The 21,489-nt window shown below is 43.2% G+C and overlaps 1 protein-coding gene across 1 annotated transcript in view; it reads left to right on the forward strand.

Moving 5' to 3' along the window:
- Positions 1 to 21,489, forward strand: part of LAMC1 (laminin subunit gamma 1) — a gene marked incomplete in the record, with an annotated part of 179,453 nt that overhangs the window by 18,604 nt on the left and 139,360 nt on the right.

The following is a 21,489-nucleotide window of genomic DNA, read 5'->3' on the forward strand; positions in this document are numbered from 1 at the left end:
TCGAATCTTCTACTTCCCTCTCAGTTACTACCTTTTTGTTTCACCAGCCCCTCCCTATTAGGTTGTAAGCTGGCAGGAGCTGGGTCCTCCTATATAACCCTCTTGTATTGAATCGTATTGTTGCTGTATTCTCTCCCTGGTAAAGCGCTGGGCAAACTGTTGATGCTATATAAATCCTGTATAATAATGTGGAGTCCTGTGTTTGTGCAGCCCAGCTGTCTGCAATATAGCAGCCAATGACACTCTGTAGCCTGGGTCTGCCGCGTCCTACCACTCCAATACTGGAGGTGGTGGATGTGGCAAAAATGGCTTCCTTAGGTGGCATCTACCACTAGCATGACCCTGGCACTGTGAAGGTAAAAATGTAAAGAGTTAAAGGTCATTTGGGGGGGGGGGGGGGCTTTAAGCAGACCACTTTTTGAATGAACAAGGTAGAGCAGCATGCAAGCCAGTTGACTGCTAAAATTAAAGCGACTGCCCACCAACCCCCCCGCCCGGCAGATAGCAATCATTACCATCCTGGCTATCTTAGTGCATTATTTAAAATGAAAACCGACCTGATTGTTCACTTTATGAAATAGATTCTAATAGTGCACCGCAGGGTATGAAATGGAGACCGTGGGTGAAATAGGCAAGAGCACTCCAGACACGAAGATAAATAAGTTCCATGCTTTGTTGCCTTGCATTGTGTGAGAAAAGCCTAAACTGCTATTTCATGCATATTTGTTACGCAAAGATGGCAAAGAACATAAAGGTTTATGTTTATTTTAGTTTGAGTTGTTCTAGTGGTTTTAATCAAAAAGTGTACACATACTTATTGGCTAATTTAACTTTTGCTGCTAACAAGAGCCACCTGCTCGCTCCGTGCAGCCAGACAGCATATCCGTCCAGCAGAATGGCCGAGAGTGTTTAGTGGAGCTTTGTATCTGTTGTGGATCAGTCTTGAGAATCCATCCTTGTTTCCTGTTGGTTCTGGGACGTTGCTTGAGAGGCAGAGACTTGAGGAAATGGATTTTTTCCTTTTTGTCAGTTGGGGCCGAAGCTTTGGGAATACACTTGGATATTCTTTCCATGTTCTCTCCTCATTGGTGGTTGGGGATCTTCTATACCGTTGCCTAAATTGTGTTTTTTTTTTTTTTTTTTTTTTTTTTTTTTTTCCTTCTTCCCTTTTTTTTTTTTTTTTTTTCTTGTAGCTTTCCAGCTCCAGCAAAAGGGTTTTTTTTTTCTGTCAATTTAACATGCAGGCCCATTCCAGGGACCAGGGCAACAGAGCGAACAAACAAAGAGCATGCTGTTGGACACAGTTGGCCAGAAAGTTCCAAGATGCTGTTGTCACGTGTGTCCCGGTCCTCTTCTTGCAAATGAATTTTCCAATTTCCGAGTGCGTGGAGGGGGCAGCGAATGGGGTTCTCAAGAGAATTAAACGTCATAACATCTGTATTTTTCCAAGTTTTTTTTTTTTTTTTTGCTTCGGTTTGTTTTTTCCCTGTAGCCTGTGGGCTCCAGTGCACTGCTCCCACGACCTGGTGCTGTGATAGTCTTAACATAGACCCTGCTGGCGCCTGAGCATCCCGACACTTTTATATATAGGGAGCAAGCATTTTTTTTTTAATGCTTGGCAATTCAGGGCACATATAAGCTAGCCTTTGTTCACAGCATACAGTTCTTCCACAATAGAAGCAAGGTTCACCCTGTGGGGTATGTTTGTGGCGGTACAAAGACATTGCAGTCTGAATGCCAAGGAGCAGGATACTTGTATTTCGATTGTGTAACGCTTCGTTTTGATGGAGAATTAATTTGTGTGCAAATGTGTTTTCCTTCTTCTGGAGGTTGAGGAATTAGAAACAAGTAACTATTTTAAACAAAGGAATTGAAGAGCATCTGTAGAAAAGGGGGGATGGAGAATCAGCAGGGCCTGCTTATAAATGACCAAAGAATGAAAAGGTGGAGGGGGATGGGTTACTTTTGACAGCCAATCAGCTGTCGGATTACATGTATAATCTCATCTAGAAAGATGTCAACACTAGTCCTTTAACCTTTTCCAGTTGTATGAGGTTCTTCATAATGAGCAACTTTGAGTCGTATAAAATGGTTGTGGTAACCTGCTACCTGCAGCAGCTGGAATGCACAGAAGCATGAAACACTTAAAAAAATATTCATGTGACCTTTCATTTAAAAAAATATTAAAAGAGAAGTATGGGAAATTCTTTACTTAGGTGGATGCAGCATTGGTCCCCTGGCAGCTCTAGGGCTGAGAACTGAGCGATCAAACCCTGCTGATTGCTCGGTTCCCAGAGCTCCCTGAGCAGAAAGCTGATGACTGTCAGTCACCGCTGTCTGCTCTTCCCCCTGCCCACTGGAGTGCTGTGCTGTGGAGGGAGCGGCCGGCTTAGGCTCTAAGCAACTTGCTAAGAGGCTGAGCCGGGTGTCGGTCCAGGCATGTGGGCGGATCCCAACCATATGGTCGTGATCTTTTCTGAGCCTGGACCAGCTCTGAGACATCAGCCAACAGCAGGCTTCAGCCCGCTGTCTGCTGAAAACAGGTCACAGCAGTGCAGCACGAACTGCACTCATGTGATCCACAGGAGAAGTGCAGTCAAACTGTACTTCTCTTTTTAAAGAATGTGTGCAATTCACTGCTGCCCCTGCACGCAGCGCTGAATATAAGGGCATGTTCACACCAGCAACGTTGGCGCAGTGCAGTCCCAATGCGCGAGTAAGGTGGGCGGGTGTGAGCTGGAAAAAAGTAAAATTTTTATGCAATGTGTTCTGACATGCTGTAACAAAATGCACCTTGCTGCAGCACGTTACTAGTACAGTAATAAAAAAGAAAAACACTTCTATGCATGTTAATATGTTGCACCATATTGTGAATCTTTTTGAGGCCTCTTTCTTCTGGAACAGTGTCTTGGAACAAAGAAACAATTCTCATTGGTCATCATGGTCACGTTGCAATATGCAGCTATACAGCCCCCAGCACCGTTAATAGTTTTAAAGCACAGCACTGTAATGCCTAGTACACCCAATTAAAAAATCGGATGAAAAACATTGCTTTCAAAGCGATCGTACAATAATCTGATTGTTGGTACACAGCTCTCCAGAGCAGATCATGACTGTTCATGTGAAAATATCCAAGCACAAAAAATTTTCTCGTACGATACCTAAACAAACTAGTTTAATCAGTACAGTATTTGTTCGGAAAAAAAAAAAAATCAAGTGACCAAGACCATGCATGCTCAGAAACAAAAGAATACATTATTATTATACAAGATTTATATAGTGCCAACAAGTTTTTGCAGCACTTTACAATATAAAGGGAGAAAGTACCGTTACAATACAATCTAATAGGGTGGGGCAAGTGCTGCAAAGGATTAGAACTGTTGGCAGGGCTTCTGTTAGAAACCACGGGGCTCAATGCAGCCAACCTGACCCCCCCCCCCCTCCCCAATAAAACACCCTAAAGTTTACTATGCTTCAGAAAAGGAAGGGGCTGGTAAATGTAGATATATTTACCGGACCTTTCCCCCACTCTCCATAGTGAAGGATCCTATTGTGTGCTTGCAGCTGCTGGTAGGAAGGTGAGGAGGGAAGCCGGCAGCACGGGGGGGCCTGAGCAGCAGGGGGAAACATATGGTGCACAGGGAGTGTGATGGGTGCACCGAGGTGGGAATTACTGGAACCGATCCCCTGTATGGCTCTATTTGCACCAGCTGAAACCCAGCGAGAGGGAGTGTGGGAGTGGAGGAAGCCAACTTTCAGCTGCTGCAGAGCGAGCCATACAGGGGATCGGTTCCAGTAATTGCCCCTCTCCGCTGTGCCGATCATATTCCCTGCCCATCTCCAATTTACCCAGCTACCTGGGTCTCTCTGATGACCTGGACCCCCATACAGGAGAACTGGTGATACCCCTTATCCACGGCCCTGGCTGTGGGGAATGGGAAATCTTCAGTTAGTTGGAGGCGTAATAGGTTTCCCTGAAGAGATGAGCTTTCAGGGATCGCTTAAAGGCAGCCAGAGGAGGAGATAGCCAGGCAGATTGAGGTAGAGAGTTCCAGAGAATGAGAGAGGCTCTGGAGATGAGCATGAAGGAATAGACAAGGGAGCTAGGGAACAGGAGGTCTTGGGAAGAGCGGAGAGGACGGTTTGGGTGATATTTTGGAGACAAGATTGGTGATTTAGTTTGGGGCAGAGTTGTGAATGGCTTTGTATGTTAGTATTTTGAATATACCGTAATTCACTGGGCAATACAACACATTACATCACTTCCGAAGTATTCCGTCGTGCGAGAATTTTCGTAACTTTAGTAACACCTTCATTTTCGGTCTGAGACTAGCATGCAAAAAAAACAAACAAAAAAAAAAAACCAGACAATCATTCATACAATATTCTCATCGTGTGTACAAGGCTTTATACCAGCTGGAGGGGGCATCAGAAGATGGGGATCACGTGCAGTACATGCATCGTGCACTGGAGGGGTATGGAGGGTGTTGTGAGTTGGTTCATCTCTTCATTTTTTCTGCAAAGGTGAACTGACCCTTTCATTAAATCAGACGGGGAAGGTGCAGGATTCTTTACAGAAGGAAAAGAAAGTGAAGATCCACTTTAGGCTTCGAAGCGCAGATGGTTAAATGTTGGGTTGACAATAAGTGTTATGAACCAGTAATAGTTTGGGGTGATGCAATCTATGTTGAGTACAGCTGCAGCCCGTAAACATACTGTGTACACCCAGATATAATGGAAGTTTACCTACATTTTCATGTTCAGTAACGTTCTAGCAGATCTGCTGTGAGTATTAGGGTGTCCTCAAAAGAGATGCAGCTTAAACCTGGGTAGGTAAACTTGCCTCTAAATGAAGCAGATTTTATTCCTTGAGTTGGTTGGACAAAAGGCTCATGGTTTTTGTTCAATCCTGCAAAAAGCAGAATTCTGAGAGCTTCGCGCTTTTATCTACAGTAGATTCTTCCATGCAGACCCACCTCTGCTCACAGGCAATCATTGTAAAGGAATTCCAAAAATCCTGATGGTCACGTCACAGGACCTGGGGTTTTTTTTTTTTTTTTTATCTAGAGGTGAGCACTAACATTTGCATTCCAGTCCTGAGGATTGTCAGAAGTACTGCAGGAAGTGTTTGGCTCAAGAATACCTTAAGTGGAGCCTGGGCCTTTGGGTAAACATTGAGGCTAATCCATAAAGCCAACTGTTGGCCAGCGTAATTGGTTTAGTTGTTCTCAGGAAATGAAGCCCTGGTCAGCGATTCAGGCGTTTGGGACCTTCCGTCACTGCAGTTCCTCCCCAGGGGTGCAGATTTTTCTATTATCGGTCTTCATTCCTGGCCATAGATAATCTTACAGCAGGCGCTCTTCCTGCTATCAAATTTCCACCCACACTTCAAAATAAAGTTGGAGACACATTTTCCGTTCCTAGTCTCTTCCCACAGTCTTCGTGTGATCCTGAAAGGAGTATAAAATGTTCATTAAAAAAAAAAAAAAAAGACAAATCTGTTTTATAAAGTTCAAAGTCTCCTGTCCAAAATAGCTGTACATAGCAACTGCTTTGGATCATTTGACAGATGTAAAAGAGGCTTCATGATTGCAGTACGGAGAGATCGCCTGTGGATGCATTTCAGCAATGTACTGTGATCACTTCGCTATTTCACATGTGCTGCTGTTGGAAAAACATTATGTTCTCCTTTGGCAGGGAACAAATTATTATGCGGATGTAACAGGTCATATGCCCTGTAGTAGATAGTTGCAGAACCAGTATACACTGCCCCATTTACTTTTTTGTGAATGTAACAAACTGGAGTAAAGCGGAACTTCAGACTTTTTTTATTGGATTGACTAGAACAGTGGTCTCCAAACTGTGGCCAGGGGCCCTTTGCTTGTTGCTTCTATCTGGCCCTTGGGGCACTATTCCCCCCCCCCCCCCCCCCACGCCATCAGCAACAGTTGGGCATGGTCCCGGTCACTGACAATAATGCACTAGTCTTTTCACTGACGCCAACTATGGCACATTTCCTCCCATTAATACCAAGAATGGTATACTATTGCTCTCACTGACCCCAATAAATGGGCACTATTCCTCCCATTAATAGCAATGATGTGACACTATTCCTCCCACTGACATCAGTGATGGGGTACTATTCCTCTCATTGATAACAATAGGTCACTGTTCCTCCAACTGACATCAATGAGGCGCTGACCCCAGTGATGTGGCACTGTTCCTCCCGCTGACCCCAGTGATGTGGCACTGTTCCTCCCGCTGACCCCAGTGATGTGGCACTGTTCCTCCCGCTGACCCCAGTGATGTGGCACTGTTCCTCCCGCTGACCCCAGTGATGTGGCACTGTTCCTCCCGCTGACCCCAGTGATGTGGCACTGTTCCTCCCATTGATGGCAGCAACGTGGCACTATTCCTTCCACTTACACAAGTAATGGAGCAGACTTCCTCCATTTAATACCAAGGATGGGGCAATATTCCTCCCACTGACACGAACAATGGGGACTGTTCCTCCCATTGATACCAATGATGGGGTACTACTACACCCCCTAATACCAATGATTGGGCAGTGTTTAATTCCACTGATGCCAGGACATTTCTTCTCCTATTGGCCACAGTCACAGTTCATCGACAGTAAAGTTTGAAGGACAGTAAACAGGCCCTTTGTTTAGAAAATTTGGAGACCCCTAGGCCAGAACAAGTAAGAGTAAAGCTGGCCACACACATCTGTAGAAGTTTTTGGTCGCCCTGCAGACTGAACAAAATATAAAATAAGAGATTTCCCCATCCACACTAAACAGAGCAGATGGACAAATCTCTACTGCTGGCTATTGTATTCCAATAGTCCGTTCCAGTGGAGTGAACTGTGAATAGCACATGAATTTTGATTAAATGCTGGCACTGTTCAACTGACAATTTTTTTTTGCCCTTCCCACTCTATTAATATAACTGTTTTTATGACTGTATGTGTCCCGTTGGAGCGATCTCTTCTTTCCATGACCACAGTCGCTGGAAATGTTTATTTTAAATCTCCATAGTCTTCTGATGCGTTCTGTTCGGTACGTTTTAAAAGAGAACTGTTCCAGAAATAATTTGCAGTGTCATAATGTGCATTGAGCTGTTAGAATTTTACAGTAAAATCCTGTATGGCTCTTGAAGGTAAAATGAGTATATGAGGAAAATCGAATGAACATATTCAGTACATCGCTGCCATACATGCATATTTCTCTGTTTTTGTTTCTTTAACCCCGTAGGTCCAACGCCTGCCAGCACTTGAAGGGCTTTAGAATGCCGGGAGGCGGGGCTTGTGGTCATGTGAACGCTGTGATTGGTGGTCACATGATCGCAAGCAGCAAACGGGAGCTTTCAGTCTGCTGCTGGTAACCGTGCTGGAAGTGCGCAGGGCGCATGCTCTTGGCGCAACTCCATCAGCGATGTTGCACATGAATATATGTGGCTGCCCAGAGGCTGCATATTTACGTGCACTCGGCGCAAAGAGGTTAAAATAAGTAAGAGGGGTTTTTTTTTTTTTTTTTTTTCATAAAGAAAAGGTGGATGCAGCATCAGTCCCCTGCGGCTTCTAAGGACTTAGAACTGAGCGATCAAAGACCATTGATCGTTCAGTTCTTAGTGCTCCGTGAGCGGAGAGCTGGTGACTGTCGGTTTGGCTGTACTTCTCCTTTAACACAGAGGGAACACAATTGATACTGTAACTGCTTAAAGTGTTACTTGGAGATTGGCTTCAATTGGTTAGTGAATGTAAATCAGATAGTGGATCACAGGTGAAAACAAAGGGGGAAAGCCTAATTGAAGAAAACGAATGCAGACACCACATCTGATGATTGGTAAGCTGTAATATGTTACATTTTGGGGTTATTGCCACTTTAAGGCCATCACGGCTGTTGGAGATATCACGAACTACAGTTTGATCACAGGTATTTAGTAAATTACACTTGTACCTTTTTTTGCTGTATAAATAGTTTCTCCTGTTTTAGTGGCTCCGATTGCCAGAGAATTGCATTGATATTTTATCACATTGGGTTAAACAGAAACCTAAGTGTTGCATTACCATGCAGGAGGCTATAAAAGAGGCAGTCATGAATGAAGAAGCTCCGTCTTCAAAGCAGTCAGTCTGGCCTTGTTTGTGTGTAGAAACATTAAAAATCGTTACAGCGTTACGTCGTGTTTTTTAACTTGGTTCCTTTGAGGATTTTCTATCCCAGGGAGCAGGCCTTTTAAGTATAGAAATCAGCTCATGCATTTCCGAAAGGGAGAGATGTGGTTGGCTATAGTATTGCGGTTCTCCTGGCTTGGCAGCCTTCGGGTTTGTAAGGACTGGAGGCATCTCAAGATTAAAAGGGAAATCTAACTTTCTGCCAGGAGACAAATATGCCTGCGACCACACAAGGTGGAAGACGATGCCACAGTGAATAGAGCAGGTTGGCATATGCCGCGGTGGGGCGAGGCTGTAATTTAGCCGCTGATGGCCGTACAGGTTTATTTTGAATCCAGCTGTTAAAAAGAGAGAAATTGGGCCAAATATAGTTACACTTGAGTGCCAAAGCTTGGTTATTGCTTTCAGGAAACAAAATAAGGAATTTGGTTGGCATGTTCACCTTCCAAACAAAAATGGGCTTTGTAGGCACACGCATAAATTTTGTAAAAAATTTAGAATTTTTTTAATTGGATAGAGTTAAAACTATTGTATACAAACACAGATTAAAAAAACCTAACAATATACATCCAGTGGTTATTAGATACATGAAGTGGTTGAGTCGTAGTAAGAGGTAGCTGCACTTCTTCAGGAGCTTGCATATCTAATAGATGTGTGAAAAAGCATTATATAAATACATCGTAATAAAACCACTTTGCCTATCTAATAACCACTGGATGTATATTGTTATTACATGCTTGCATGTTTTATGTGGTATTTATGTATTGGAGTGATACCAGAGTCTATGAGGTCACTCAAATATGTTTTTTTAATCTGTTTGTATACAAAGGGTTTAACTCTATCCAATTAAAAAACTCAAATTTTTTATGTGTGTGCCTACAAAGTCCATATTCTTACTTCATTCTCTTCCAACAGTTACTGGGACGTTGGCACACTGCTACCTGTGTATCCACAGTGTCACCATGCATTTAAATACATATTTTTTTTCTTTTCCAAACAAAAATGGTCACCTGAAATAAGAGGTGTGATTGGTAGTTAGAGGTTATTGTATATAAGGCCTCCTAAGGGTTGCCTGAGGTAGGTGCCACATTCAGGGCCCATCCTTTCTTTATCCCGTTGCAATGTGTGAGGGTGAAAGAGTGCGATTGGTTGCCTTAGGAAAACCAGATTCTCTGAGGGCTCATTCAAAGCAAATACAATTAAGGCCTGGTTCACACCTATGCAAGTTGCAGGTGATGCATTTTTCAGGTGCATTTTGTGCTTTTTTTCACATGTGTTTTGACATGTTTTATGACCATTTTTGATGCGTTGTGTTTTTTTGGGTGGTGTCTGTTGTCATGAGGGAGAAACCAGCAGAAACGCGTAAACGCAAGCGTTTTTGGTAGTGGTGCATCGAAAATAAAATTTTAAAACCGAAAATTCAGGATGCACCTGGCTGAAACCGAAATTGACGTTTTAAAAAAATATTTTTTTTTAATAAATGTTATTGTAGTTGACTTTTAAATTACTATCATCATGAATTTAAATGAATATTAATTTGTCGGCCATTATCAGCACCTTTTTTAAAGCTGTTAAAAATTCTGCTTGGTGCATATTTGGTTATTAAAAAAAAAAAAAAAAAAAAAACCACCTCCCCATTGAAATTCACTGAAAAGGCAGCAAGAACGCATAAAAAATGCACCAGAGTTGCGTTTTTTATGCATTTTTTTTTTTTTTTTTTAGTCGCATACCTATAAAAAAACACACCAAAACTAAGGTAAAATCGCAGGCGTTTTCAGCAGCCATTTTCAGCAGTTTTTTCTTTTGGCAGAATGCTGAAAGCCCTATTTTGGACTTTTTGAAACTTTGGTGCATCACCAGTTTTTGGTGTGTTTCTGCTGCATTTCCATTGAAATCTATGGAACTAAAAATGCGACCTGCTGCTGGAAAAAGTCCCTGACCCTTTCCAAAAAACACACTGGTGGAATGTGACTCATAGAAAACCGTGTTAAATGGACTGTAGTGCATTTCTGCAAAACTGAAAACGAACTGAAAAACGCATAGGTGTGAACCAGCCTTAAAGGGGTTATAAAGGCAGAATGTTCTTTTTATCTTTATGCATTAAGATAAAAAGCCTTCGGTGTGCAGCAGCCTGAGATCCCTCTCTGTGCAACAATGTCCGAGATTCTCCTTCCTGTTTTGCTGAAACACAGCAGCGGTGCCATTGGCTCCTGCTGCTTTCAAAGTCAGCTAGTCAATCAGGGGAGAGAGGGAGCCGGGTCGGTGCGCTGTGTCTGAATGGACACAGGGAGCTGTGACTCCACTCGGGTGCCCCCATAGCAAGCTGCTTGATGTGGGGGCACTGAACAGGAGGGTGGGGCCAGGAGCACCAAAGAGGAGGATCCGGCTGCTCTGTGCAAATCTACTGCAACAGAGCAGGTAAGTATAACATGTTTGTTATTTTTATAGGAAAAAGAGGCTTTACAATCACTTTTAAAGCCCATCTTCACACATATATTAACCTTCCTCCAACCCCTATAACCAAGCTAAATTTCCTTTTCTCCTCTGTTCATTGAAGGACAGGGTAGAGGTCTTGATCTTTGACCATTGGGTTACAACGTCACCTTCAGGAGTTGGGCTACGCCAAGAAAAAAACAAAAGTACAGCCTAGGCCAGTGATGTCAAACCTTGGCACCCCAGATGTTTTGGAACTACATTTCCCATGATGCTCCACTACACTGCAGAGTGCCAGAGCATCATGGGAAATGTAGTTCCAAAACATCTGGGGTGCCAAGGTTTGCCATCACTGGCCTAGGCAATGGCCTCTGATGATGGCCAAAACTTCCATCTGCTAAATTCAGCTTAGTTTTTTCCTAGTGTAAGGAGCTCAGCTCTATGCTGGGAATCTTGGTTCTCTTTTCTGGAGTGGAAAATCTGGTGCAGCTGTGCATGGCAGCCAATCGGCTTCTAACTTCAGCTTGTTCAATTAAGCTTTGGAAGCTGATTGGCTTCTTTGCACCAGATTTTGAACTCTCCCAGTTTTAGTAAATCAACCCCTTGGATGGGTAGTTGGTAGGTTGATGCGCCTCAAACTGCTGCATGCAAGATATTTTCAGACACCATTCCATCACATTGCTCTGGTGGGCACAGGCTCCATTCACATGAAAGGATTGTTAAATGCCGTACAGTTTGCCTGCAGTTCAAAATGCAGTTAACCACATGGAATGACATCTGGTGTATTTGAACCCTGAGACAATCCTTCCTACAAACAGTTTGATAAATGAGGCCCATTATTTTTGCACTGCAGAGCTGATGTATAAATGCTGTTAGATTTTATTTCGGTCATATTTGAAGTCAGGCTGCCATGCATAACGCACACTGTTTTCCTTCAATCCTTAATTGACATTTGAAGCAATTGTGGGCTGCTTTCTTAATGTAAGGCAGACAAGTGAGTTTTTTTTTTTTTTTTTTAACATGTCATACTTGCCTTCTCTGTGTAATGGTTTTGCACAAAGCGGCCCCAATCCTCCTCTTTTTTTTTTTTTTTTGTGTCCCCTACTGGCGCTCCTGGCTCCTCCCCCCAATAGCAAGCCTCTTGCTATGGGAGCACTTAAGCAGGCTTGCTCCCGAGCCGTGCTCCTATGAATGCGGGGGGTCGGTGCTACAGTAACATGTTAGATGTCACACACTGAATATGGGTGTAACACGTTATGAAAGGTGAATTTCTCTTTAAACTGGCCATACACCAGTAGAATTTCATTCAATCTTTCACTTCGAACTGTGAAAAAATAGTTCATTAAAGCATTCGATCATTAAAGTGGTTGTAAACCTCAGCTTCTAACTTCAGTTTGTTTTAATTAGGCTTTGACAATGAAACCTAGAAGCTGATTGGTCACTATGCACAACTGAAACAGATTCTGTGTGCACCAGTTTTAGTAAATCTCCCTCTTAAGTGTCATTTCTGTCTGCTGCCTTGTTCCTCTATCAGCATGAATCACTGACGGGAGGGATCTCCAGCACACATCCTGTGATTGACAGCCTCAGCTCTGGTGTGTGTGTGTGTGTGTGTGTGTACTGTGTGTGAAAGGGGGTGTGTTCCTTCCCTCCAATTAGCTCTTGGAGAACTCCTCACTAAGCTCTGTAGTGTGTAATTTCAGCTCTCTGGCCCCTTTTTTCTGACTGCTTGGGCAAGCTTTATAAATTCTGAACTTTTTTTTTTTTTTTCTTCCTTTTTTCCTACCAAGGTGGATGCAGCATCAGTCCCCTGCCGGCTCTAAGCCTGAACCGAGCGATCAAACATCGCTTATTGCTCGGTTCTTGGTGCATTCACTGGGATGCTGGGCTGTGGAGGGGGTGGGAGCAGCTGGCTCAGGTTCTGTGGCTTGCTGAGACGCTGAGCTGGGTGCCAGTCCAGTCATGTGAATGGATCCAGACCATATGGTTGCGATCCATTAGCCACCGGTTCACATATATGTGAATTGGATGTGTTTTGAACCAAATCTGATTCGCATGACATGTGTACCAAGCCAGGCTTTCCATGGAGCCGGTTCACATATGCGCGGGCCAGCAGCCGTGCAATTTTGAGTCGGGTATGATTTTCAGTCCAGTTCTGGTGCTTAATACACTTTAAATATTCACACCTGAACCGCTGAACAAAATCGCACTAGACTCTTTACAAATCGCACTGAAACTAGCCCTGCAGTTAGGCATTGGGGCATTTGCACAAGTACTCATGCAAATGCTTAGTATCAGCTGCAATGCTGGTATTGGTGCAACACTAGTTTATAACAATCAATCTCTGTTTTGACCCAGCTAACCATTAGAAAGTTAAACGTTGTGAAAATGAAAGTTTTTGAACAAAATTCCACTGGTGTATGACCAGCTTAAGGCTTCCTATACGCATTGTCTACTTTGATTCTTTTGCGTTCAGGAGAGGGAGGTTGAAGCTCCTCAACTGCAGAAGCACCTAAACTTTGGGAAAAGCCTGTGTGTACATGGATAGGCTTTTATGGAGTTGAGTTTAGGTGCTGCAGGGTACATGAAGCCTTATGCCTCGTACACACGATCGGATTTTCCGACAACAAAACCGTGGAATTTTTTTTCTGAAGGATGTTGGCTCAAACTTGTCTTGCATACACACGGTCACATAAATGTTGTCGGAAATTCCGAACGTCAAGAACGCAGTGACGTACAAGACGTACGACGAGCCGAGAAAAAGGAAGTTCAATAGCCAGTGCGGCTCTTCTGCTTGATTCAGAGCATGCGTGAACTTTTTGTGACGGACTTGTGTACACACGATCGGACTTTCCGACAGCAAGTTTTGTTGTTGGAAAATTTGAGAGCCTGCTCTCAAACATTTGTGTGCGGAAATTCGGACAGCAAATGGTCAATGGAGCGTACACACGGTTGGACTTTCCGACAACAAGCTCACATCCAACATTTCCCGTCGGAATTTCCAAAAGCGCGTACGCGGCATTAGACTTGTAAAAAAAGTGATTTCAGATCGGTTGCTATGGATGACTACCAGCTAATAAAATGGGCCTGTGTTTCTACCGCGAATGTGGAGTTCCCCCGCAGAGACTTGGAAGTGCTGATGAGCTCTGCAATGTGCTTTGGTCTGCAGAAACATGCAAATGAGCTTTTTGCTGATGTGGTCACAGGGTTCAGGGACCCCCCCACTGTGTGCAGTTTACAAGCTTTGACTCCCCAGTGATCCCCTTTTTATGAGCACCGCAGGTAGATTGCCGTACAGAGCATGTCCTATGGACAGCTCATGAAAACCACATTGTTTGTAACGTTCATTTCTTATGTCCAGCTGGACTGCAGCCTCAATATTTACTTTGGCCCGTTTTTAGTAGGGAAGGAAGTAAGCTAGCTAGGGCTTGGGTCCAACACTTCTTGTCGTATTAAGTTAACCAAACCACCTCCTGTGTACGGCGGGGCTGGGGGAATTCAGAGCGGCATATCTGCTTCCTTCTTGCATTTAACATCTAAGCTTGGAAGTGCTAAAAGTCTTGGAGGTAGAGGCGTCCCTTGGAGCTCCTGACTTGGAATTCGTCTGCCCCCTGAGGGGGTCTCTATCAGGCACTCTGACAAAGAACTGTTTTTACATCCATGCATGTCTGGGCTAGAACAGGTTACAGCTCACATTTAATGTATTAAAGGGGCATCCTCTTCTCACTCAGCTGTTAAAGATCCCCTTCATTCTTCACTCTTTTGTCTTTCTTTAATTAAGTTTTTTGTCTTCCTCTCCGCCTTCTTACCTTTTTTTTTCTTTAATCTCGGCAGCCCCCACCCTTTGTGCCTGCTCAATGCAGCCTCCCCCCATTCCGAAGGCTGCTTTGGAAGCCTATACATTGAGTCCTGGGATTATTTTAAGGCACTGCCAGAGTTAGACATTTTATGGCACGCTGCATCTATTTGCAGAAAGGCTGAAGTAAAGTGTTTGGGAGTGCGAGGGGGGGGGGGGGGGGGGTTGTACTGCCTGTGACCAGCCTGACGCCAGTGGCACACACTTCTTCCTCCTTTTTTTTTTTTTTCCCAAGCGGCGTCTTGTGTTTACCTGCAAATTTGCCTTCATGTGAAGTAGATTTGACCCTCTTTGCAGCACAATGCAGTATTATATAGTAACACAGAGCACCCTGTCCTCTTACCTCGTTAAAGTAATATTAAAGGCAATTTTTGAAAAAAAAAAAAGAAAATAACAAACATGTTCTACTCACCTGCTCTCTGCAATGGTTTTGCATAGAGATGCCCAGATCTTCTCAGGTCCCCCGCTAACACTCCTGGCTCGTGCCACCAGAGCAAGCAGCTTGCTGTGGGGGCACCCAAGCAGGCTCACTCCTGAGCTGCTGCTCTGTGTGTCTATTCTCACACGGAATAATGGAGATATTTGCCAGCACACCATGGAATGACATAGATAGCGTCCAAACGTGCAATTTATTGCATGATCACAACACAAGGAGAGTGCAACGTTTCGGAGTCACGCAGGACCCCTTCGTCAGGCATGTGATGACATCACATGCCTGACGAAAGGGTCCTGCGTGACTCTGAAACGTTGCACTCTCCTTGTGTTGTGATCATGCAATAAATTGCACGTTTGGACGCTATCTATGTTGTTCCATGGTGTGCTGGCAAATATTTTCATTGTGACTTGAACCAGTATCCAGCTGGTTGTTGCTGCAGCACCTATACTCGTGAGCTCATCCAGGAATGTGTGCGATGGGAATATGAAGTATTCACACACGGAGCCGCAGCTCGGTCCCTCCCCCCCCCTCTCTCTCCTCATTGGCTCACTGGCTGTGATTGACAGTAGCGGGCGCCAATGACTCCCACTGCTGGCTCAGCCAATGAGGGGGGAGATTTCTCAGAGAGCTGAGACTTTCATTCAGATCGCTGGAGGAAGACTGGGCTCAGGTATTAGGGATGGCCGGGGGGGCTGCTGCACAGAGAAGGTTTTTTTTACCTTCCTACCTAGAATGCATGAAGGTTAAAAAAAAAAAAAAAAAAAAAACACCCTTGAGCCCTTAGAACCACATTATTAAGGGTATGTATGTGCACACACTATGTGGTGACAGTGTTTATTCCCACTGGCCTCAGGACCTTTTCTTCTCCCAGTACCCACAATCCAGCCCCCCTTGAAGTAGAAGTCCACCCTAATACTAAAATCCCTGCATACACATGCATCCACGATCTAACCTATCTGTCTGCAGGGATTTTAGTGTTATGGTGGACTTACACTTTAAGTCTGAAGGACAGTAAACTGACCCTTTGTTTAAAAAGTTTGGAGACCCCATGCATTTTACTACACAGGTATTATGATTAAAGGATTTGTAAAGTCAAAAGGTTTTTTTATCTTAATGCATTCTATGCATTAAGATAAAAAAACTTCTGTGCGTAGCAGCCACCCCAGCACCCCCTAATACTTGCCTGAGCCCCCTCTCTGTCCAGCAGTGTCCACAAGCATCTCAGCCATCCGAGACTCCCTCCTGATTGTCTGAGACACATCAGTTGTTCCATTGGCTCTCACTGCTGTCAATCAGCCAATCAGGAGAGAGAGGGGGTGGGGTCGGGCCGCAGCTCTGTGTCTTAATGGACACAAGGAGCTGTGACTCGGCTCGGGTGCCCCCATAGCATGCTGTTTGCTGTGGGGTCACTCAACAAGAGGGAGGGGCCAGGATCACAGAAGAGCAACCCGAGAAGAGGAGAATCCGGGCTGCTTTATGCAAAACCACTGCAACAGAGCAGGTAACTATAACATGCTTGTTGTTTTTATTGAAAAAACGAGACTTTACAATCACTAAATGTTTTTTATTTATAGTATATTAGTAATTTCTTAAATGATTTAATTTCATAAATGAACAATCATAAATGTAAGTTTTTGTAAAATATGATACATATGGGTATGGAAAGTAGACGCAGTTGGATCTTCATATGATGGAGTTGGATACTTTTACAATGCCTTGTGGAACTACACTGCATCTGAGCACCACAAACCAAAAATGCTGTCATTTCTCTGAGACCGGCTGCCATACACATGGGCCAGTGTCGGACGTTTTTTATTGAACCGCCACATGTCGCCCAACATGTGGCCCGTGTGTACTTGGCTTTAGGGGTAAAGCTGGCCAATTCCTGCTGAATCAGACGAAATTTGTGCTGTAGGTGGGCCTTTTAGGCCACCCGGCTCAACAAACTTTAGTTGAAAGGATCTAGTGGAAAATTGTCACCTGAACAGTGAGTGGTCCTAGTCAGATGCAGTCAGTGTTTGTCTATCCAAATAGATGCAGGTGCTATGACTGTCTGAATTTAACAGCCAGCAGGGTAGGTTCCTTCATCCATGCTGCTTAATGTAGATGGGGGAATCTATAATTTGTTGTTCAGCCCTGAACAAGAGGAATCTTGGTGCATGTCCAGCATAATACCTGCAAATGCTGAAAACAAGCATTCAACCTTTTTAGTTCCTTCAAAGCTATAGTTACACCTAAGTAGCTTGGGGGTGAGTTCACAGTGGACTGATTAGCTTAAAGGTCATTTCACCCATGAATGGTAACTCCATCAACACTAATATTCCAGCTTCCAGTGTGTCCCATCTACAGAAGAACTTCTCTCTCCAGTCACCTGCCTTCCGTTAACATGTTATAGTTCTTTCAAGCTGAAACAGGCTCTTGGCAGAGCTGTACTATGCAGGCAGTTTAAAACAACGGCAGAACAAGAAGCAGAAGAAGCAATATTTGCATGACCTTAACCTAGTAGTCCTCCACCCAAATGCACCAGGTTGGGTGGCATTCTTCTTCAATCTAGTTTTTTTTATTGTAATGTGGTTTAATGTTTTATACTTTTAGTGATTGTATCTGGGGTCTGAGTATTTATTGAGATACTAAAAGTTCTGTAATTAACAAAAGTCTAGTTTTTAATGAATAGGGTCAGATCACTGTCACTGAAATTGGCAGCCCTGATCAGAATACTTTGTAACACCAAATCTGAAGAAGTAGAAAAAGGCATTTAGTGAATGGATTGCTCTGCTGCCAAGTTTCCATAGGCCTCCAAGCATTTTTATTTACAAGTCTTTCTTTTCGAATGCTGACATTCAGGAGTTGATTCTGCTGGAAGCCTTGAAATGTTCTGGGGTTTTCATGAAGGGTTTTTGTTTTTTGTTCTACTCCTCTGGAGCTGTTTAAATATTCTGCTCAAGTGTTCTCCTAAAGTCCTATGAATGCCATAGGGCAGGTAATGGCCACATTGGTTATAAAACAGACATAACCAAAACATTCTGTAAAATCTATGCCATATTTTGTATATATATATTTTTTTATCTTGACTACATGACTTGTTTTCTGAAAATGTAGTACATTTTAATGGTTTAGAACAGCTTTTCTCTTTTCCTTTTACTGCAGAGGTTTTTAAAATATTTTTCAGGTCTTCTGCAACCCATGCTGCACTTGGGAAAAGGTCCCTTACATTGGCGGTCAGTGGGAAGAAAACCCCTCCTACAGTGGTGGTCAGATTGCCACCCTTCCAACCATCCAGAAAGATAATTGGTCCCATGCTCCTGGCTCTGCCAAGAGGCCCTGGAACTATCCAGGATCCATCAGATATGGGGCCAATCAGCAATCGCCAAGAAGCTTCCTCTGGCTGAGTCAGAGAGGTGGGCTGATGATGTCACATCCTCTGATTCGGCCAATCGGAGGAAGCTTTGTATTCATTGCTAGAATACATTGCTTTCTATGAATGGCTGAGTGCCGATCAGATAGACCCTAGTGTGCCCCGGGTATGAGACAGGAAGGTCTTGGGTGCAACCCGATACACAGTGCAGTATGCTGTATTTATCCTCCGCTACATACAGTTTATACAGCACATCCAGCGGCCTCTCACGTTAGTGAGGGACATGGTTCATTTGAGCCAGCTTGGCCCAAAGGAACTATGTAAAGTGTATAAAAATCTGGAGTTCAGCTTTTAAGTCACCAACCCAGAATATAGCAGAATGTACAAATAAGGAGTTTCTTAGAAATCCCAATCTGTGCAATTGTTCTGGCTTGGTGACTCCATAAATTAGAAATAAAATGGTCAGCCTGACAGTCAAGCAACTAGAATTTTTAGAGGGGATGTCAACAATGGTGATCCCAGTCATTCCTTCAGTATACATTTTTTATATGTGTTGCCTGACCAATGCAAACTGATCATCATTTTTTATTCTACTAGCCTTCTATTCAAAGGCTACATATACACACAAGACACTAGAACAGAAATGCTTGCCATTCAGAAGAATGAGGACTCTAGCCTAATGTGACCTTGATTCATAAAGTAACCATTAGTCCTCATGCACACGGACGTTTTTACAGCTGCTTTTTTGAGCCTTTTTTTGCAGCTTAAAAAGGCCTGTCTATGTTAGTCTATGGCTTCATGCCCACCTAGGCGTTTTTGAGCTGCAAGTGGCATAGGCGTTTTTAAGCTGTAAAAAAAACCCAGGACCAGTGGGTTCTGAGAGACGTTTTTTCAGCTGTTAAAACGCTCTAACGCTGAAGAACGCTCAAAAACGTCATTCACCAACGTTTTTTAGCGTTTTTGATCCATTGAAAAAAAAAAAAAAAAAATTAAAAAAAAAAAAAAAAAACGCTAATAAACGCTCAAAAACGCTATTGCAAAAACGCTGAAAAACGCTGAAAAAAGTTTAAAAAAATCACTGCAAAGATACTGGCGTTTTCATAACGTTTTTTTAACAGCCTGTGTGCATGAGGGCTTAAATGGGACATGTTGGGGTTGACTTCTGACTTTAGTTTGTTCAATTAAGCTTTGACCATAAAACCTGGAAACTGGCTACCATGCACAACTGCACCAGATTTAGCATTCTCCAGTTTTAGTAAATCAACCCCATTGTCAGTCCAAAGTTGGCTCATTCTTACTGTTCAGTAAACATTTAGCCATCCATCAGGGCCATGCACAATGTATCGTAAATGATTAGTGTTGTTTTTCAGAACATGCTCTGTGATAAGAAATATAATATTTCCTACAGGAAGACATAATAACTGATCTGTGCCAATTATTCCCTTATTTCTGAGCTATTGAGCTATGTCCCACTGTCCCCCGTCCAGTTAGAATATATTTAATGGCTGCTAAAGCACTCTTAGTGGAGTTTTTAGGTTTGGGGTAGAGTTGGTACAGATCAGGTCCCCAGTCCAGTTTCTTACTGTTTGTTTTTATTTCTCCACTTTCTGACTGGTAAAACCTTTGCCAGAGTGATAGGAAGTGGGAGAAATCCTCTCCAATAGAGACTTTGCTAGGGGCTGCACAATCTTGCTGAGATGTAGGAAGGGGAACACTGAGTGGCTCATTCCTCCTTACTTTACCAGCCGACCCACCACTCCAGGACCACTTAGCATGCTTTGACTTGTGCCTTGATTTGATATACCAAATAATCTATCCCAACACACAAGTTGGTGATTCTAAGTTTGAATGACCCACAGATGAGGCTCTGATTTGGACTACTCCACTAATTAGGGGAGTTGGTAACAGCTGGTCGTAGAATAATCTAATGTTTGTTACTATTTACGCTGATGCCCATATACATTAAGAGCTTGGCTGTAATTTGCTTTCCTGAAGAAGTGGGCAGCGACCTGTGAAACGCAACTGTGTCGGAAGCCACAGCAAGCCATTCCTCTCCTGATTCCCCCAGGGCTGATGATTCAATCACTATGTAGCACAAAAACTATTTATATATGGAATCATATGTTGTGTTTTGTCTTGAATATATGTTCCAATGTTTTTAAACTTCTTACAATAACATTTTTGATAATTTTTTACTTGCATGGTACCAACAAAGTCCTTAAATACCAGTTTATAGGGTCCTTTTGTACATAGAGTCTTGGAATGTGGTAAAATACAAAAGGGTTCTATTCCTGTCACACTGTATCCACAATTGTAAAAAAAAAAACGTTTTTAGGCTGCCATACACATTAACCAGTTGCTGCACCCATATTCATTCATAACAGCTGTGATTTCTATAGTGATGCTGTAATTGGCTCACAGCTATCACATGGTACCTGGGCCAATCACAGCACTCTGTACCATGTGATAGCTGTAGGCCAGTCACAGCTGTTGTGCATGTAACCCATTCATGACAGCTTTTGGAGGTTGAGTGGTTAAGGCCCAAACACAGGGCAACATTTTGAATGATGATGGTTCTAAATCTTTACACCTTCATATATTTAGAGTGCCACTATTGGAGCCTTGTTCTTTGGCTCATTGGTTCACTGTTTATCCCTTACTGGAATCCTTGCACGAAAAACAATATGGTTATATTCTCTTGTTGGGACCCAAGCTATTCTTCATAGAATCCATGGTTTCCATACACTGCACTGATGATGGCAAAATAAAGCAGCTGTATGCAATTTGGAATAAACGGCTCTATTAATGTTAAAGTTGCTCTATACACCATTGTTTACTTGATGTGAATCTAGTCCATGGGACATAAAACAATGATGTGCATGGCTCTGCCCCATGTCCCGAAATTAGGAATAATACTCATATTTTTGGGATATGTGACAGGACAAATGTGATTACCTTCTGTTTTCCCAAAGGCTGTGCATGAATCCTTCCATAGACCTTTAGATGCTTCTAATCTTTCTCAGTCACTATGGCTGGTGATCAGGCCTTGTAATCATTCTGTCCTTACATCTGGACACCCCACCTGGAATGCGTGTCACCTACCCACATTTGTACCTGCTGGCATTGTTTGGCTAGAACTCCTCTTTGAAGTTGAACAAAGTTTAAAGTCCGGCGTAGTCTTGTTAATGTTACAGAGCTCTTTCATTTCTTTTGTTGGTGTTTTTTTTTCGTTCCTC

Source organism: Aquarana catesbeiana, linkage group LG07 (assembly GCF_042186555.1).
Source record: "Aquarana catesbeiana isolate 2022-GZ linkage group LG07, ASM4218655v1, whole genome shotgun sequence".
NCBI lineage: Eukaryota > Metazoa > Chordata > Amphibia > Anura > Ranidae > Aquarana > Aquarana catesbeiana.